The sequence below is a fragment of the Rattus rattus genome, chromosome 7 (genome assembly GCF_011064425.1).
Source record: "Rattus rattus isolate New Zealand chromosome 7, Rrattus_CSIRO_v1, whole genome shotgun sequence".
NCBI classification, from domain to species: domain Eukaryota; kingdom Metazoa; phylum Chordata; class Mammalia; order Rodentia; family Muridae; genus Rattus; species Rattus rattus.
In genome coordinates, this window is record NC_046160.1 from 97,117,275 (window position 1) to 97,137,473 (window position 20,199).

Here is a 20,199-nt window from a genome sequence, read left to right on the forward strand (position 1 = left end):
CAGGAAGGATATCGTGTTATAAAGTTTCCATTGTAAATCTTAATTGTCTTGGGAAAAGACTATGACATAATGCTTCCACACACCTAAGCAATGGTCTCCTCATATCTAGAATGTTTGTGTAAAAAAATGTTCAGAGGGGAGAAAATCTGGGGAGGGCTGAAGAATGAGGGAAGCTAGAACGAGTACTAATTCCCTGAATTCAGCATCTGCACTGCCTTCCCAGGAGTCATTCTGCTTGTCTGACCTGGACAGCTCAACAGGGTTGCTGCAGGGATGGGGAAGCCTCCAAAACAGCAGAAGACTTGGGTTCAAGGTCCTTTGTGATCTCATCCAATGATTCATGTAACAGTAAGGAGTCTGGATTGCCACAAGTTGGCTGCATGGGCTTCCCAAGGTCTCAAAGTTTTCTCCAGGTGAGGCTGGAGCTCAAGTCAAGTGTTTCGGCTCTCACCCTGGGGCTAGGATACAGCAACCAGACCTTTTGCGATCACTGGTTGTTCCTTTCTGGGGCTATAGGCAAGCATCAATCATTGAGAGCCTTTCTCAAGCTTGCTTCTCCAGGATCATGTCCAGGGTTTAGGACGCTGGGCTCCTAAGCCAGAAGCAGTTGAGGCTGGCATTGAGACATACCTTAGCAAATGCAAACACGTGCATCAGTCAACCGAAATCAGCCCCAAACATTTGCTTATATAAGTTGCCCTTGGAAGGAAACTTCGCCATATCTCACACAAGTGTTAATTGCTTTTCTCTTCCACAGATTCTCACTAATTTATTCCGAAGACACTGCTACATTTCCAAATTTTACTTTTATTTTAAAGCGATTCAGACTTGGGGGAAAAGTTGAACGCTATTTTGTCGGATTGCTTCAGTCGTTGAGAATAACAGCTGTCATGTTTGAGAAGTCATTAGTAGTAATTGGCCACGGCGAAGGGGAGTTGGCCTTGCTCTCAGAGGGCATCCAATACACATGACTTAATAGTTTCCAGTATATTTGGATGAAAAAAGGCATTGAGCTAACTGGGTACAGCTTCATTCACAGTGACTGGTGAACCTGCCCCTCCAGGGGGCCAGATGATAATTCTCCAGCTCCTTCATCCTCCAGCCCTCTTTTAACCTCTGATCCTTCTCCACTACGTCCTCTGTCTAGTGTCTTTAATTATTCACTTATTGCGCTAATATTTCCTGTGCCAAGAAGAAATGTGCTACTGAAGGAAGTGCCAGGTATGGGGAGAACAAGTCAAGGGTATCGGGTCCCGTGGAAGGAAAATGTTAGGGATGAAATCACACACGTAGTGAATGCCTGGTGGTGTTCAAGGGCAAGGTATATAGTGATAGAGAGAAGACAGGGCTGACCAGTAAGCCAAGACAGGACACATGCGTTGGGGCTAGCCAGGAGAGATGGCTGAAAGCAGTCATCTAGGCCAAGGAAATATGCTACAGTTTGGGTCCCAAGTGTCTTCCACTGGGTCACGATTTGAGGACTTAGTCTTCAGCTGGTAGTATTGTCTTTGAAGGCTGTGGACCATTTAGGAGGCGTGGCCTGGCCAGTAGAATCCTGTCTCTGGTTCTGGTCTACATTCTCTGCTTCCTGGCCCATCCCATGTGAACGAGTCTTCCTGCCATGCTCCTGCCACTATGAACTTGACCATGCCTTCTCCACCATGATGGACCAAAATTCTCCTGAAGTGGAGCCAAAGGGAACTCTATCTTCCCATAAGTTGCTGGTGCGACGTATTTTTTGACACAGCATCGAGGAAAGCAGCTCGAGCGACTCAGACCGAGGTAGCATCGCGTGCAAAGTCCTCTTTGTGGGAAGGACTCTGGTGGAAGGAAGAGCAAAGCTGCGGCAGAGAGAAGGCCAAAGAGACTGGGAGGAGTGAAGCTGGAGCCTGGGAGACTTGGCTCTTGAAAGCAGTTGGGGGGAAACGTTGAGGGCGGCAAGTGAGGATGCCATGACCAGGTGGGAGTTTTTAAAGGCCATGATATCTGTTTAAGCAGAAAAGCAGATATAGCAGTGAAAACAGGAGGGGGAGAGAGGGGAAGAAAGGAAGAGGAAAGGAGGAGGGGAGGGAAGGGAAAGGGGACAATAAGAGAGGGAAGAGGAGAGGGGAGGGAGAGAGGCAGGGAGATGAGGGAGAAGGGGAGGGGAGGGTGACAGCAAGAGAGAAGAAGAGGGAGGGAGAGGCAGAAGAAGGAGTAGGGGAGGGGAGAGAGAGAGAATGAGAATATTCCTAAAATCCTATGAGGCCTGGTAGACTAGAGTGATGAGGAGAACATTCATGTTCTTCTGGATTCCAAAGTCTCTTGAGTCAATGAACTTCATCTCTAATTGCCTTTAACCTTAGTTATACTTCCTCCATTAAAACCGTAAATGACTTAGAGACTACTTTGTTCTCCGTTCTCTGAACTCTTGCCCAGAGCCTATAACATAAAACGAGTCACTGCCAATGGCCGTGCTATTCTTTTTCCCACCAGCACAGTAAAACAACCAGTTTTCCGGAGAGTCCTTTCTGGCTCCTTTTTACTCTCGTAGATTAAAGACCCCTTGGGTCCACTTTAGAGCATTTATTCTCACAACTATATTACACGACAGTCATTTGGCCTGAATAAGCACCTCCCTTACAGTGTGCCTCAGCTCGTGCAGCTGACACGAGGGGTGCTTGCCGCAGGGAGTGATCGAGCCTTGTGCAGGTCTTGCTGTCTGCACGAGGCTAATCAGATCATGCAGCATTGGAGCTTGAAGTCCAAGAGGCAGGTAGAAAGGGGGAGTGGACAGGAAGTAGAGAGAGCAAAGGCCTTGAGCTAGGGTACAGAATGGGTGCCAGGGACCCCTCTCAGTTACCAATGTCTCCCATCTGCTTAGCTGTCCTGCAGGGAACACTGGCTTCTATAACACACTGATAAGCACATACCTGGGAGGGGATCAGACCTGCTACATTGGGGACAGGGTGGTTGTGTAGTTGCAGTCCTAACTTCTGCCACCACCCGGTAAGTGAGCAGCAGATTAGAAAGCACGTGTGAGCACAAGCGTTCCCGTGTGAGCACAGCGTTCCTTCTAGCCTCTGGGTCTCAATCACTGATGCAGCCCACGGCCACCTACCTGGAGATACTCAGGAGAGGCGCCCTAGTGAAGCCGGTTTAGCTGGGTGCAGTGGGGAGAACAAGCACTCAAACCTTCCTCTCCGGCAGTCTCTGTATATTATGGGATAGATAAACCTTCTCCGCCCTCTCCCCAGTTGTCTCAAGGAAACATTTAGAATTTTCAGATGGGCTGCCAATAGGCAAAGGTTGAGCCTTGACAAGTTAGGAGTGCACTTGGTGGCAAGGCAGACCTTCACCACCACGAGAGGCCATTGATGTCAGAGCCTGGGCAAACCAAATAACGAGTGACGAGCCTCGAAGATCACCTGCCCACCTTACAAGGTGGAGAAACCCTACATCTGTCTCCTCTCCTCCTTCCCCTTCTACCTGAGAGCTCTGAGCCACCATCCCGCATGCAACAGACAATCCAGCACATTTTGTCCCCCATTTTCCTCAGGGTAGTAAGAAACCAAAATTGAGTCCATGGTGAAATATTCTGAGATATAAAATGGAATCTGGGAGTCAAGGCTGTGAGTGATCGAATGGCCCAGTGGCCTTTAGCTGTGGCTGCAGGTTGGAAGCACACTCAGAACTTCACAGCATTTGAGGTGTCCCAGCGCCCAAAGGCTTTGGGGTACAGCTCAGCATCGCTAAGTGCTAAAGCATTTCAGGGATTCTACTGTGGTTTCTGGGTCTAGATCATGGGTCTACTCTGATTCTCTTGCTTGCAGAGACGGTCTAAGTTGCAGAGAAATTGCGTGTGCTGGCCAGCGGTGCTTACTGGGAAGGAGCCTCCAAGTCTTCTCTCGGGTCACCATGCTCATGGTGACAGAAAGAAACGAGAAACACATGAAGTAGGAAATATACCATTGTAGAAGAGCCTTAGCAGTCAATAATTACACCTCCTTTAAAAAAAAAAAAGCCATCTTTGCGGCAACATGGTCACATGATCAGTCTAAAATAAACTGGAGCTGAGAGCTTCTGTGACAGCTCTCTAAGAGGAAAGATAAGGCCGGTGAGGTGGCTCAGAAGATAATGGTACCAACTACCAAACCCAGCAACCTGAGTTGGATCCCAGGGGCCACTAGAAAAGAACCAACTTCCACAAGCCGTCCTCTGACCTACACACACACACACACATATACACACACACACATACACACACACACACACATACACACACACACACGATCAAAATTTAATTAATTTTAAAAAATAGGAGTTATTACAAGAAAATAAACTTTGTAAATAATGAAAGCAGTGTTTAACCTAGAGTATGCTCCTATAACTATTATAAGTTATTTATTTAAAAAATTAGAATCAAATTATTGGATATTTTTGACTTGTGGCAATAAAATAATATGCCAGGATCAATTTTACTAGCTCTTTGTTTAAGTCTTCCATTAAAAATGTAGTCTTCAAGCCACTACCCAAAGACTATACATGGACTGACCCTGGACTCTGACCTTGTAGGTAGCAATGAATATCCTCGTAAGAGCACCAATGGAAGGGAAGCCCTGGGTCCTGCTGAACCCCAGTGAACTAGACTGTTGGGAGAGGGCAGCAATGGGGGAGGGTTGGGAGGAACACCCATAAGGAAGGGGGGGGGGGGATGTTTGCCCGGAAACCGGAAAGGGAATAACACTTTCCAAATGTATATAAGAAATACTCAAGTTAATAATAATAAAAAAATGTAGTCTTCGGGTTGGGGATTTAGCTCAGTGGTAGAGCGCTTGCCTAGCAAGCTCAAGGCCCTGGGTTCGGTCCTCAGCTCCGGAAAAAAAAAAATGTAGTCTTCTTATAAAGGTTCTCATTTTTTGTTTGTTTTTAAATGCTCATTTTAAAGATTTCACTAGGAGAGAAGGAAGAGGGAGGGAAAAGTGGAGGGGAGGAGGAGAAAAAAAAAAGAGAGATCACCCTGCCCCAATTCACCATTTATAAGTCAATATATACACACGTACACACACACACACACACACACACACACACACACACACACACACACACACACACTGTATGTGAAGGAAAAGGTGTATTTCCAGTATTTATAATATTACCATAATAGGGTAACACTACAATGCTTTTTAAGATTTATAAACACATGCTCAACTTCACTTTATTTCTATGCAGAAATAAAACTAACTGCAGGGACACTGGAGGAGGAGCCCTTAGCCTCACATAAATATTTCTCTACAATCCAGCATTTTCCTTCCGTAGAGGAGCCTTGACAGAGGTGGTTTCTACCTTCCCGGAGTAACAGTAGTTTAATTTTGCCAGTGTTTCTAGTTAATAGTGTATCAAGCGATGCCTTGTTGTGAAATTAAAAGACACTACCACTCCATCTCCCACCTCTCCTTTAATACATCCAAGCAACCATTTTTTTAGGATCCACTTTGTACAGGGTGCATTCATTGTACTGCTTGGCCTGTAGCCATAAGATGTAGGCAGACAAGATGAAGCTATCCGCCATGACGGTCTTTATAGGCTGGTAGAGTGCCGGAGAGGGGGTGGGTATGAGGCTGTTTGGGCATTTCTGCTCACTAGCCATGAGCCTCGTAATTGTTCGATATTATTCCTGTGTTTGAATTCTCTCCATGCATATATAAAAGGGGAAGTCTGGCAGACTAGAGATAACCAAGCTCACTCTTACGAAATGATTCGATGCTATAAATTCATTTCCTTCTTTGAAAATCAGCCCGACCTTCCCGTGCTCCTTACTTCATTTCTCCCTGGCATCCTTCTCTCTGGAGGAAGCAGAGCTCTCCTCTCTGTTTCCACAGGGAAGGCTCCTGTCACCTTGCCTCCTGGCTGCTTCCGAGGAACAGGCGGGAATGGAGAGGCAGCTCCAGTCTCAGCCTCTCCCTTCTGTGCAGAATTCCCAGGATGGCTGGCTCTGGAAGAGTATGACATTATGTTATGGTTCTTTCTTTTGTTGTTAATGATGAACGTTTTGGCTGGATTCCCTGTTTTGATGCCATCATTATCTTTTTAACTAAGTACCGTTAAGCTAGGAGGATGGAGGATATAAAGATTAGTCTATTTTATCGTTTCCCAACTCTAATTTTTCAAAACGTATTTATTGTTATTATTAGTGTATGTGTGAGAGTGCGTATGTGTGTGTATGTGCATGCATGCACATGTGTGTGCACATGCACGCACATTGTGTATGTGTGGGACTGCATGCCATGGTGTGCAAGGAGAGGTCAGAGGAGTTAAGCCTTTCGCCTTGTTACATGGGATCCAGGGACTGAACTCGACTCAACAGGCTTGCACAGCAATCACCTCTTCCCTCTGAGCCATCTTGCCACACCCCACCCCAAACTCTAATTCTTTACAATAATGTTATGAACACAAACCTCTGGTATAAAAGCAAACCATGATGCATTTCCTGGAGAGGTAAAAACATGTATGTCTTTGCATAACTAGGAATGTTAGTGCACACCTGGAATCCTAGAGAGACTGAAGCAGAAACATGTGGAATACGAGGACTTGAAAGACTAAAACAGAAAGGTTAAATTTGAGACCAGCCTGGGTTGTACAGTGAGACCATCTTAAAAACAATCGTTTGCTTTCTGTCATATCAGGTCTGTGGAGGGTTTGTTATTCCATCTCATCAGTATGCCCAGCTGTATCTTGTTCTACTGACAAGCTTCAGAGCAGACGGGAAAAATCTCTGTGGGTGGGAGAGGTCAGTGGGCCACGAACCTCATTGATGCCACAAAGCCTTTATCTGTGAGGATGCGCGGTACTTGTGAGAAATTGGCCAAGGAAGAGGGCATAGAATGGGAAGAGCTAGTCTAGGTGACTGTTCAGGTCTCATCACAACAAATGGAGGAAATAGTTTGGAATTTCTAAGAATGCTTAAAGGGGAAAAAGGGGGAGCATTGTCAAAATACACTAGAAAACTCTAGAGCTAGCTTTCTGCCAAGTTGGAGATTTAAAGGGCTGTGATCATAGAGAAAGGAAGACAGGGGAACAGAAACACCGCTATTCAAAGCTGACAGAGAGAATGTATGGAGTCGTGGCAAATAGCCGTGGTCAGTCACTGCCTCAACCAACGGTTTGATTTGGAGAGACAAGAAGGACGATGCACCCGTGAAGGTCTTGGAGGAAACAGATGGTTCCCTGAAGCTATTTGAGGATGTTTTAATTAAAAGACTATTTTAAAAGGTGTGGGTTGCAGGGAGAAGAACTAACCAGAGATGAGCAAGTTGGAGCCCATTAAGAATAATTTGGGGAGAGGGAACACATAACAAAACACAGTGAGAGATCCAGACCCACCGTGGTTTCACTTTCCCCTGCTCTGTCACCTCCTGGCTCTGCTTCTTAACTGAATCAGAACCAGAAGAGAAAGAATTCAGTAGTCGGTCCATCCAAAATGGCCTCCCAGGACTCAGAGCAGGGTGGAGGAAGCTGATATTTCTGTAGATAAACACAGAAGCTATCTCTCATAAATGGAACGAAGGGGGAGTTAGAGCTATGGTTGCAACAGTTGACATGAGGAAAGATGGATTTAGTAAAGATTTTGCATTTGTCTTTCCAGTCAAGATAATTACCTAAATGGAAAGAAAAGCATTAATAGTTAAGGGGTTAGGTTCAAGTGGCCAGAACAATTCACCAACCTTTAACTTTATACCAGCTTATATGTGAGCTATGATTTTATCTAAGGTATGGGAGGTGGATGTCCAGTTTCCAGGGGACTCTAAGCAGTGCATTATTGAACCCATGGTAAAGCTCCCGAGATTAAAAGGATGCTATGTATCTCAGTTGCATTGCATTCAGAAGGACGTTCAATGATTCCTCTCAAAGCCTGATGGGTAATGAAGCTGCTGACTGCACAGTAGGGTTGGGAGGGACTTGGCTGAACAGTTTTGTGAGTGCTCTCAGTGACCCATCGGTGCCATGAACTGAGAGGGCCACTTCTCTTTGACTCTTTGTGAATAGTTTGAATCGTTTCCCATTCTGCAGCCTGCTGCTTTGTCCAGATGATGGTGTCCTTTGCCATACAGAAGGTGTTCATTTCCACGAGGTCCCCATTTGTTAATTTGTTGTTCTTGGTGTCCATGCTAATGGTGTTCAGTTTGGAAAGTCTTTTTCTATGCCACTGAGCTCTCTACTTTCCCTTCTATTAGATTCCGTGTGTCTGGCCTTATGTTGAGGGCTTTGAGGCTTTAGAGTTGAGTTTTGTGAAGGTCATAAGTATGGAGCCATTTCCTTTCTTCTACATGCAGCCGTTCTGTTTGGCAAGTACCATTTGCTAAAGATGCTGTCCTTTTTTATTCCAGTGTTTCTAGCTTCTTTATCAAAAATCAAGTGTCTGTATATGTGTGGACTTACTCTTGGATCTTCTAGTCCATTGGTCAGCCTGTCTGGTTTGTGCCTATACCATGCTGTGTTTGTTACTATAGCTCTGTAGTGCAATTTGAGATTGGGGACGGTGGTGCCTCCAGCGAATTTCTTATTATTCAGGATTATTTTAGCTATTCTTTGTATTATTCCTATATGAAATAAACCTGAAAATTATCATTTCAATCTCTGGGAAGAATTGCCTTGGAATTTTGATGGAGATTGCATTAATTCTGTAGGCTGTTTTTGGCAGGATGGCCATTTTTACTACATTCATTCTACCAATCCAGAAGCATGGGAGATCTTTCCATCTTCTGATATTGTCTTCAATTTCTTTACAGTATCAGGAACACGAGGCCATAGGGATGAAGGCTCTATGTAGGCACCAGTTCAGTTCCTCTGTGTTCAATGAGTTCTGTAGATGTTGTCTTGAGCAATAAGACCTGACTATCAGTTTGTGGAGAGCAGCCAATACACTGACAATAGCCTGCCTGGGGTTTTCATGGGACCCATTCAGCCAGCAACCCAATTACATGTAACTAATTCCCAGTACTGAAAGGTTCATTTAGTAACAAGAGATATTTGGTTGGACCTCTGTCTCCCCTGTTATTTGGCAATTTCATTTAGATCAACTTCATGTACGTATCTATATTAGGAAGCTTCTACTGTATTAAGTTTCCAAATGAAGCCTCAAATGACTCTTAGTTCAAGCTGTCCCTCTCCATATTCTTTCCCTTGCATCCCTCATCCTTGCCTCCATTTCTGCAATGAAGAATTATTCAGCCATTTTAAAAAATGAAGTCCCCAGCTCCGAAAAAAAGAAAAGAAAGAAAAAATGAGTCATAAAGTGGATGGACCTAGAAAAAATCCTGAGTGACGTAACCCAGACCCAGAAAGGCAAATATACTATGCACCTGCTTAGATGTGGACATCAGCTGTTGAGTCATGGACAAGCTCAACATGGACTGCAGAGGTTAGGTCTAGAGTAAGGGACTAAGCAGAAGGGAGGGGCCGCCCTAGGAAGGGGAAATCAAATAGATAGTTATGGGTGGACAAGGAGTAGGGCTGAAACTCCATTCTACTTATTAAAATAAGTTCGATGGATTAGTGTAACAACAACTTCAGATAGCTCAGCCCTGCCACAGACTTTATTTCTCTCTCTCTCTCTCTCTCTCTCTCTCTCTCTCTCTCTCTCTCTCTCTCTCTCTCTCTCTGATGTAATCTTGTGTTTACTATTATCTTAGGAGGAACAGGATTTAACACATACACACACGCACATACACACACACACACTCTAGTCTATGTGTGTAAGCCACTTAGTTTCATGCATTTCGCGGTGTGCACAACAATATGAACACACAGTGGTGAAATGACAAGTGATCCATGACTGTGAGTGTGTTTAGAAGACATTAGGAACAGCCCTACCACAGACCATAGGGGAGCAAAACTGTAAACCAATACCAGCCAATATATAGTTCAGTGGCACAGGTCAGCTCTCTAAACACATGTGTAACAAAAGTAGAATTAGCTATGAGGCTCACACAAGGGATGGGAGTGCAGGAGGGAGCCTGAAGGAAAATGTTTGACAATGTTTCTTGCTATGCTCTGGAGGGACCCAGCCCCGGATGTTCCTTCCACCTTGGACTTCAGAGTGGAGCTTCAGTGAATTACCCTTCAGAGGCACCCTTATTGCCTGTCCCTCTGTGGTCAGCCATGATAGGTTAATTGCTGGGTGGACTGAAAAGACCATGCAGGCAGCTTTTACATTCTCAGGACTCTCTGTGCGGTCCCCATAGGACAGACATGACAAAGAGGTGGTGACAGAATTTAAAGTGATCTAGACTGTTGGGGCACATTAAAGGAAACATTATGTAGTAGGATGATTCCATGGAGCTAATTTGCCTCTTGTGTGTTAAAACATTAGCAAAGGAAAAGCCCAGAGAGTGGATTTAGAGAGTTGAGTCTGAAGGAAGCGACACTCCTGTGTTCTGACACTGCCGGGACACAAGACTGTGTCTGTCTACACACAGAGTCATCAATTGTAAAGGAACACTGACAATCTGTTTCTCCACAGTGAAGGGCCAGGACAGTTTATCAAGATGAGAAGTCGTGAAGAAACAAGGGCTCCAGAGAAAAGACACTGAAAAGGATTCCCAACAAGTTGGAGAGGACCGCTCTGAGCAAGACAGGGCTGCAGCGAAACTGATGTAGGGATTGGCTGTAGAAGAAACCCCGCACTGGCCAACAAGGCTTCTGGGAAGTGAATGCAGTGGGCTCTGAGACACTAGAGTAAGAACAGAAAAAGAGAGCCGGCTGACAGGGATACGATGTATCTCTCTGCTTAAGGACAGATAAAGAGAGGGAGCTGAGAGGGATACAATGTATCTTTTTGCAGAGCCTTTGCTGCCTTCCAAATCCAATTGTATTCCCAGAAGTGGTGTGGAGATGAGAGTAGCTTGGGAAGGGGGCTTCCCACCAGTATTCTCACTGTCTTCTTTTCCTTGAAAACCAAAGAGAGTCTACTTATAATAGGTAAACAAACTGTCCTCTTGTGATGGTTTGTATATGCTTGGTCCAAGGGAGTGGCACTATTAGGAGGTGTGACCTTATTGGAGTAGGTGTGTCACTGCGGGTGTTGGCTTTAAGACACTCATCCTAGCTGCCTGGAAGTCAGTCTTCTAGCAGCCTTCAGATGAAGATGTAGAACTCTCAGCTCCTCCTGCACCATGCCTATCTGGATGCTACCATGCTCCCGCCTTAATGATAATGGACTGAATCTCTGAACCTGTAAGCCAGCCCCAATAAATGTTGTCCTTATAAGAGTTGCCATGGTCATGGCGTCTCTTCACAGCAGTAAACCCTAACTAAGACACCACTAAATAAGAATAAGCATCCTTGCCTTTTACTAGCTACTTATACCCATGAAGGGATATTCCAAAGTAAAGAGTAATTAACTGGCATTCAGAACTGGGCTTACAAAGTGACTAAGACCACTAAAAAGGTGTCACCTTAGGCTGTCATACAAGGTTAACTTCCTCACTAATCTGTCCAGGTTGCTGTCAAGAGCTAAGATACAGTGGCAGATGTAGTCATTGGATATGTGCCTGCGCATAAGTGGGGACCATCTTTGACTCTTGCAGTCTGTGGCCTTAAGCCTAAATTCATTTAAACTCATCAAGTGACAGTCACATCCAACCTTTTGACATCGCAACAGAGTTGTGATCTATGTAGTTTGTGCAAAAAAAAAAAAAATTAAAAAGCCAAAATCTCATCATTGGTGCTGAGAAATACCTCCGCGGGTCACAGGGCTTGCTGTGAAAGCATGTGGGCCGCGTTCCAATCTCTAGCTCTCGTGTAAAAGCTGGGCCTGGTCTCATTTGCTTGTAACCCTAGCATAATGGGTTGAAGTCGGGTGGTTCTTAGGAGCTCCCTGCCTAGCCAGCATAGAGAAAACATGGAGTTTGATTCAGTGAGAGAGCCTGTGTGTCAACTTTTCCGATGACCCGTGCAGATCTTGTCTGCAGGACCTGAGATCTAAGAGCATGGGGCGGACTACATTCTGATGCTGTAGGCGGTCTTCCTTCCGTTTCAGTGCACTTTTATACGTGAATGTAATGAGGAAGACAATGATCCAAGGAAGGTTGTTTGAGTTTAGAAAAAAACGTGATCAAAGAAACATGACCAGAAACACGTAAACACCAGTAAGCACATACCAACTATTAACAGAGCAGTCCTTTCCCAGAACTTTCTAAGGACAGACCAGCTTAAACACAGTTGCCTGACACATATCACAGATTATCTCTGGGAAACCACGAAAGCAAGGCAGAAGGCCATATATGGATTCAGGGTACACAGACCAGATTGGGTTCTACAGTTCTGTTCTGACATCCAGCAAGAACAAATGTGTCTTATGAATTGAATGTAAATGTTACACTCAGCAGGCACTAAACCTCTTCCAAGAACAATCCAGAGAACAAAATACACCTGAGGTAAAAGGCCCTCCACTTTTTTTTCAGGAGCTTCTTTCATAGTACCCCAAGGCATTGTTCACTATGGGTCATTCTTTTGATTGTGTTTTAGTCTCATTTCTGTTGTTGTGATAAAATACCCAGACAAATGAAACTACTGGGAAAATGACTTATTCAGTTCCTAATTCCATGTCACAGTCATCTTTGCAGGGAAGTCACAGCAGCAGGGATGACAAGCAGCTAGTCACATTACATCCACAATCACTAGAGGAAAGAAAATGGATTCTTGTATGATTATGCTCAGTTCACTTTCTCCTTCTGTTATACAGTCCAAGATCCAAGCATAGGGAATGGAGTCACCCACAGTGGGCAGATCTTACCACACCTTAACATGGTCAAGATGGGGCTCCAGAGACAACTCGGTGGTTAAGAGCACTGCCTGCTCTTATAGAGGATTCAGATCTGATTCAAAAGGTCAACACTGTGGCTTACAATGGTACATCATTCCAGTTCCAAGAAATCCAGTGTCCTCTTATGGCATCTGTGGGCACTATAAATACACAGTATGCAGACATACGTGCCGTTAAAAAGCCGTATACGTAGTTTATTTAAAATTTAGAACAATCTCCCAAAGATATGTCTGTAGCTCCCCCAACCTAATCTAGACAACATCTCTTAAGGCTTTTTTCTCAAGGTGATTTTAGGTTGCATCAACTTGATAATTAAGGTAAAAGATCCCAGGAATTGAACTCAGATCGTCAGACTTGGCAGCAAATTTTCTTTTTCTGACTGAGCCACCCACCAGCCTCCAACCTCCCACCCCAACTCTAGAATCTCAATTAATGAAAGAAGTTGTAATCATGTTAGTATTATATATCACATGTAGACTATCAGAATAAATCCACACACTGTACCATTAAAAAAAAAAAAAAAGAGGTTATCTTGGTCGAGCTCAGAAAAACGTGGAACGGCAGACGGAACTTAAGCGCAAATTTGAGCAGATGAAGCAAGACAGGATCACCAGATATCAGGGTGTTAACCTTTATGTGAAAAATCTTGATGACGGTATTGATGATGAGCGTCTCCGGAAAGAGTTTTCTCCATTTGGTACAATCACTAGTGCAAAAGTAATGATGGAGGGTGGGCGCAGCAGAGGATTCGGTTCTGTATGTTTCTCCTCCCCTGAAGAAGCCACTAAAGCAGTTACGGAGATGAATGGTAGAATTGTGGCCACCAAGCCACTCTATGTAGCTTTAGCTCAGCGCAAAGAAGAGAGCCAGGCTCACCTCACTAACTGGTATATGCAGAGGATGGCAAGTGTACGAGCTGTGCCCAACCCTGTGATCAACCCCTACCAGCCAGCACCTCCTTCAGGTTACTTCAAGTTACTAGCCGAATTGCTCAACTAAGACCAAGTCCTCGCTGAACTACTCAGGATGCCAGACCTCAACCATTGCAGAATATGCCCGGTGCTATCCGCCCAGCTGCTCCTAGACCACCATTTAGTACAATGAGACCAGCTTCCTCACAGGTTCCCCGAGTCATGCCAACACACCGTGTTGCTAACACGTCAACACAGACAATAGGTCCACTCCTGCAGCTGCTGCTATTGCAGCCACTCCTGCTGTCCGCACTGTTCCCCAGTATAAATACGCCGCGGGAGTCTGCAATCCCCAGCAACATCTTAATGCACAGCCACAAGTTACCATGCAACAGCCTGCGGTTCATGTGCAAGGTCAAGAACCTTTAACTGCTTCCATGTTGGCATCTCCACCCCCGCAAGAGCAAGAGCAAATGTTGGGTGAACCGCTGTTTCCTCTTATTCAAGCCATGCAGCCTTCTCTTGCTGGCAAACTTACTGGCATGCTGTTGGAGATTGATAACCCAGAATTGCTTCACATGCTTGAGTCTCTCCGCTCAAAGGTCAATGAAGCTGTAGCTGTACTACAAGCCCGCCAAGCGAAAGAGGCTGCCCAGAAAGCAGTGAGCAGTGCCACTGGTGTCCCAACTGTCTAAAGTGATCAGGGACCACGAACAGAAACTCGTGCTTCACTGAAGAAAAATATCTTAAACATCGAAAAATTTAAATATTATGAAAAAAAATTGCAAAATGTAAAATAAATTAAAAAACGAAAGGAAACTTTGAACCTTATGTACCGAGCAAATGCCAGGTCTAGCAAACAGTGCTAGTCCTAGATTACTTGATTTAAAACAACAAAAAAATGCAAAAAAAATAGTAAAATATAAAAACAAATTAATGTTTTATAGACTCTGGGAAGAGAATTTTCAGCAAAGTACAAAAATTTAAAGCATTCCTTTCTTTAATTTTGTAATTCTTCACTGTGGAATAGCTTGGGACGTCAGTTCTGTTCTAAGGAGCGGCCGATGACTGAGCAAGGAAACGTAATTTGGATTATAAAGTTCTTGCTTTAATAAAAATTCCTTAAACAGTAAAAAGAAAAAAAAAAGTACCCATTCCAAGGACAGGAGAGAAGAATCAATGTTTAAGAGCACTTGCTGCTCTTCGAAAGCACCAACAGCTTCGAAAGCACACCATCTGTGGCTCCTACTCCAGGGGACCCAAGGCCTCTGGCACCCATGGGCGTCTCCATTCATGTGTGCACATCCACATGCAGACACACATACACCTATGCACAAGTAAAAATAACAAAGCAAATGTTTAAAAAATAGCTACCCTACCACACCTTATCTTCAAGGAAGAAGGCAGAAAGTGATGGAGAAAGACACTCAGTATCCTCCTCTAGCCTCTGCAGAGATGGACACAGACAGACAGACAGGCAGATGCGCACACACACATACACACACACACACACACACACACACACACACACACACACATACCTCATGTTTGTGATTTATGATGTACTGTATTCAGAGCTATCCTGGACTGCTGCTGGCAGTGGTTGGTGGCATGTGTCTGCTTGGGGAACCTAGGACTGAATATCTTCATTTGTGTTAGGTATCCTTGCCAGCCTGTTATATCCTTGCCGGCCTGTTATATCCTTGCTGGCCTGTTATAACCTTGCCGGCCTGTTATATCCTTGCCGGCCTGTTATATCCTTGCCAGCCTGTTATATCCTTGCCGGCCTGTTATATCCTTGCCGGCCTGTTATATCCTTGCGGCCTGTTATATCCTTGCTGGCCTGTTATATCCTTGCTGGTCTGTTATATCCTTGCTGGTCTGTTATATCCTTGCTGGCCTGTTATATCCTTGCTGACCTGTTAGCTGGAGTGGCCTCGGACAGGGACTTGCTTGGGTGATGGAATCCCGTTGTTTCCTGTAATTTAATGAACCTTCACTTCCAGCTGTAGCTACCCCCTTATACCTTCCCCCTTCCAGGCATGGCAAGGCCACACACTGGCTTCCAGGGGCTGTTACTCTTCAGAGAGATGACCTTCTTTTTTTGTCCCCAAGGTACCTTCCTCAAGGTGGCTGGGGATGCCCAGATTTGGATTTTCATGTTACTAGTAGAAACAGTAAATAAGAGGAGACCAAAAGCAGATATTACAGATTAACTAATTGTCAGCTCTTAGCTGCAAAAGAGAATGTAAGAGACTGGCACTTAGCCAAATGGCATCTGCACAGTGTGTCCTACGTGTCTAGATGTTCGTGGCTATGAAAACTGAGGTGGAGGAAGTTGTGTGGGGGTGTCAGTGACCGGGAACAGAATCTGGGCAGAGGGTGTGTGGCTCCTGGGTGGTATAGCTTGTCCACGGAATAGCAATGACACTTCATTCTGCTCCTGACTGTCTAAAACAACAAAACAACAACAACAATAACAACAGCAACACACACACACACACACACACACACACACACTCCATTTATCCTGGTAAGTTGCAATGTTATTTTTCCTTTGTTACCTCCTGTTTTTCACTTGCAAACAGTGTGCCGCAGTGTGCGTGTATTCCTCTTGACATTACGGCCAAGTCTTCTACACCAGCCACCCCATAGGGCCTCTGTTAGATGCAGGTGGCAGTCTCAGGAAAGTCAGCCCATTAAAGCTGTTGGGGAAGGAATACAGACGGTAGATGTACAGACCTGGCTGCAGCTTTGGTGTCAACCATAGGTGTGTATCCATCCTTGATCACAATGGCCAGGTGACTCCATATGGTCAGAGATCTGTAACATTAACTCAGGCTGTAGGGAAATTACTATATCTAGCAATAATAGCAATGATCAGGCCAGCATGACCACTCAGTAGCTTGCTGCACAAGCCTAGTGATCAAAGTATGATCCCTGGGACCCACATAAAGGTAAAAGGAGAGAATCAATGCCATGTAGTTTTCCAAATACACACACCTCGCCCCTGACCTCACAATACACCAAGAGTGCTATCACTGTTGCTCTTGACTGTGTCCAGTTGTGTCATGACACTAGGGACATCATGGACAGCCTATTGAATAGGAAGCAGAAAAGGAGCCCAGACACGGCCAACTCAAACCCTCAGGCTTACTTCACTTTCTGCTTCTAGTCGAGTGTGTGTGTGTGTGTTTGTGTGTGTCTGTCTGTCTGTCTGTGTCCATCTCTGCTTCTCAGGAGGGAGTCACTCCTCACCGTAGTCTAAAAGACACTGTGCTCAGATTGAGTTTAAACAAACTGACCCAAGCTATTGGTCTTCTCGAAGTGCCCACTCTCTGAAGGGAGTTTGAAGAGTCATTTGCTATTACTTCAGCAGACTTGGCCAAGCCCTGTGTCCTGAGGAGCCCTTCCAATGGACAGACATATTTTAGGACAACTTGGGTCTGCTTAGACAAAGATCTACAGAACCTAGTGCTTTACAGATCTCTTGGTAGTTTGCAAATTCTGCTAATTAAAAAATATGATTATGTTTATTTACTTACTCTGTGTGTGTGTGTGTGTGTGTGTGTGTGTGTGTGTGTGTATCTGTGCATCTTTATGTAGATTGGAATCTGTTTTCCTCAGCTGCTGGGCATCAAACTCAGACCATCTCACTTAGCAACAAATGCCTTAAACCACTGAGCCATCCCACTAGCCCTCTTTTTTTTTTCAATTTTGTGGTCTTAGTGCTACTGGTTTTTTTGTTTTTTTTGTTTTTTGTTTTTTTAAGAATTTGCTTTACTTTTATGTGTTTGGATGTTTTGAGGGTTTTGTCTGCGTGTTTGTGCACCGTGTGCATGCAGTACCATAAAGTGCCAGAAGGGGGTGTCAGAGCCATCTGCACTGGAGTTACAGGCAGTTGAGAGCCACCATGAGAACTCAGGGCATTGAATTTGTGTTGCTCTAGAGGAGTTCTTAAACCTGGAGCCACCTCTCTAGGCCCTTTAAAAAAATTTATAGAGATTGTTTTCAATATTTATAATTATGTACTAATATAACCAAAAGGACCATGTTATAGTGAGTACTGCTATGGGCTTCCAGTGTGCCCTCTCAGAGCTGAGGGTGACCTAGACACCATCGAAAGTGACAATATCTATCCAACAATGTTTGCAAGGCATAACTGTCTGTCTTGATTGACGGCATCCATCCTGCACTCATCTTGTGCTGTCACCACATGTAAGACAAAACTTCTCGTTTTCTGATGCTAGTTCGTGGTTGAATGATATTTCTGTAGACTGAGGGTTTAGTTTCTCTAAGTAGACATTGCATCAGGCCAGCATCAAGGAAAATGCAGCGTATCGGAATCATCCTGTGCGTTAAGTTTCACAGCGTAATGATAAAGGACAGAGAAGGTGCATTAGGTAATTGGCTCCTTGCTGCTGCTGATGTCATGGAGAGCTGAATAGACAGAAGTTTTATCGTAACTTGAAAGGATTAAAATGCCTAGAGAATCAGGTTGTCACAGGGCACCTGTCCTGCAGCATCCGGATCACACTCCCTGTGCCAGCAGGCATCTCTGGAGCGCTTGGTACAAACGAACTTGGAATAGTTCCACAGTGGAAAGAAGAGCATAAATTACACAGTGGCTCTCTGCTTTGCTGGCCGAAGTCTTAAAATCACACATGTTGAGGGTACATGTGAGTCTATTCTGTAAAACCAACGACATTCTTTAAAATGAATGGCACAGACGCCAGTGAGATGTCCTTCCAGTTCAGAGTCTAAAGACTCGGGTTAGCAAAATCTAACGGATAAATGAATCTTTTCCCCTGGTAAAAGAGAAATGGGTTTAACAAAGTTTATTTAAATGCCAACAGACTCACAAATGGGACAGCCGTCCAGATTAGAAGGGTTCAGAACACCACGGAAAGTCTGCAGTCAATCTAGTGCCACTCTGGTGTGGACCTTGCGAGTTCGGCCTGTGAGAGCTCAGTACCCTTGGTTCTCTGAACTGGAAGAACTTCCGAGTTCCCTCCTGTGTGGAAGGTTTGCTCCGAAGCTCACGGACTTTTGCGCTCACCATAGCAATGATTTACAGAGCATCTTAGGTGAATTAAGCCCTGAAGTTGGGAAGATGGGTGAAGCTATTCCTCTCGATTACCGCCACCACCACCCCCTGCTCTCCTCCACCCCATCCTCACCAGATCCAGCGGCATCGGAGACATCTACAGAACAGACATCACATGGTCGTTCATTTCTGCTGTTGAACTTCAAGCAGCCTCTTTGTCAGGAAACAGAACTGAGAAAGGAGAGAAGAAAACCAGAGCAAGGTCATGAAGAGAGGGCCTTTGTGGGGGTGAAGTCATGGTAACACTAGGGGCAGACGAGTCAACGTCACACGTCTGCCACTGACCCCACATGGAAAACACCTCCAAACGTTTTTATTCTGCGTTGCTTTCCGTACCTGATTTCATTCTTTTCCTCTCTCCTCGTGTCCTTGAATCTCGGCAGGCAAAGGGCAAATCTGCTGAGAAAGATGCCTGTCACGAGTGGTTGGGTGACTTGCGGCTGTCACACCATCCCGATAAGAAGGCAGGCTGGCGCCAACAAGGAGCAAGAGGACACTCCCATATCAAATCGTGCAATTTAGCAAATGGCCAGTGGCAGGCTGAAATGATAGCGAGTTAATCTGTTTCCCGTGCACTCACAGCCTCTGCCAAGTAATGGTTCTGTCTGAGGTCCTGGAGGCAGAGCCCACTCTGGGAGTGGCTAGCCCAGGGTCCTCTCCCAGCCTTCTGCAGCAGACACCAGCTGAGCTAGAGGCCTGAATGGGCTAAGATACCTGGCAAGAAGTCCCGCAAGACTTGTATTTTAATGAATAATTGGAAACTTTTAAACCAGCATTAAGTGAGAACATGTGGCATATCGCATGCTTTTCCAAGCTTAAATGCTGGCTCTCCCATCCCCAGCCACAGTGAAGCCATACAAAATGACTGGTGTCCTTATCTTCCTAGATATCGAAGCAAGGAGGAACAGAGAATTCAGAAACTTGCCGGGGCCTGAATATCTGGTAATGACCAAGTCAGGCTTTAAACTCAGGCTCTTTGGCTCCAGAGAAGGGAGACCAATAACTGTTGTGTAAGGCTGCCTATGCTGTGAGAGCCTGACTGCATGAGAATACCAGAGTCCAAATCCTGTTAGGTGAGCATCACTATTTCAGTTGAGAGCAGACGCTGCACAGGAAGCCCCATGTGTAAGTGCACATGCAGTCCTTAACTCAATCAGCCAGAGGCTGCTTCCTGCTGGGTGGTGGCCACGAGGCTGGAGCCAGATGCTCCGATGCAGATAAGTACCGTGGAGTATCGGGGGCGGGGACTCTGCACCTATGGATATCCAGGAAGACTGGTTCAAGGAGACTGCCCTGTGTTTCCTTTGCACTACTCACTTGCATAGCATTGGACCCTGGGCTCCCAGGATGCCCAAGGATGGCTTCCTTCTTATAGC

General features: G+C 45.1%; 1 protein-coding gene and 1 pseudogene across 10 annotated transcripts in view; both read left to right on the top strand.

Moving 5' to 3' along the window:
* The window catches only part of Rgs6 (regulator of G protein signaling 6), a 509,526-nt gene that overhangs the window by 360,688 nt on the left and 128,639 nt on the right, over positions 1-20,199 (top strand). The window lies entirely within an intron of this gene.
* On the top strand, positions 13,322-14,618 carry LOC116905573 (annotated as a pseudogene).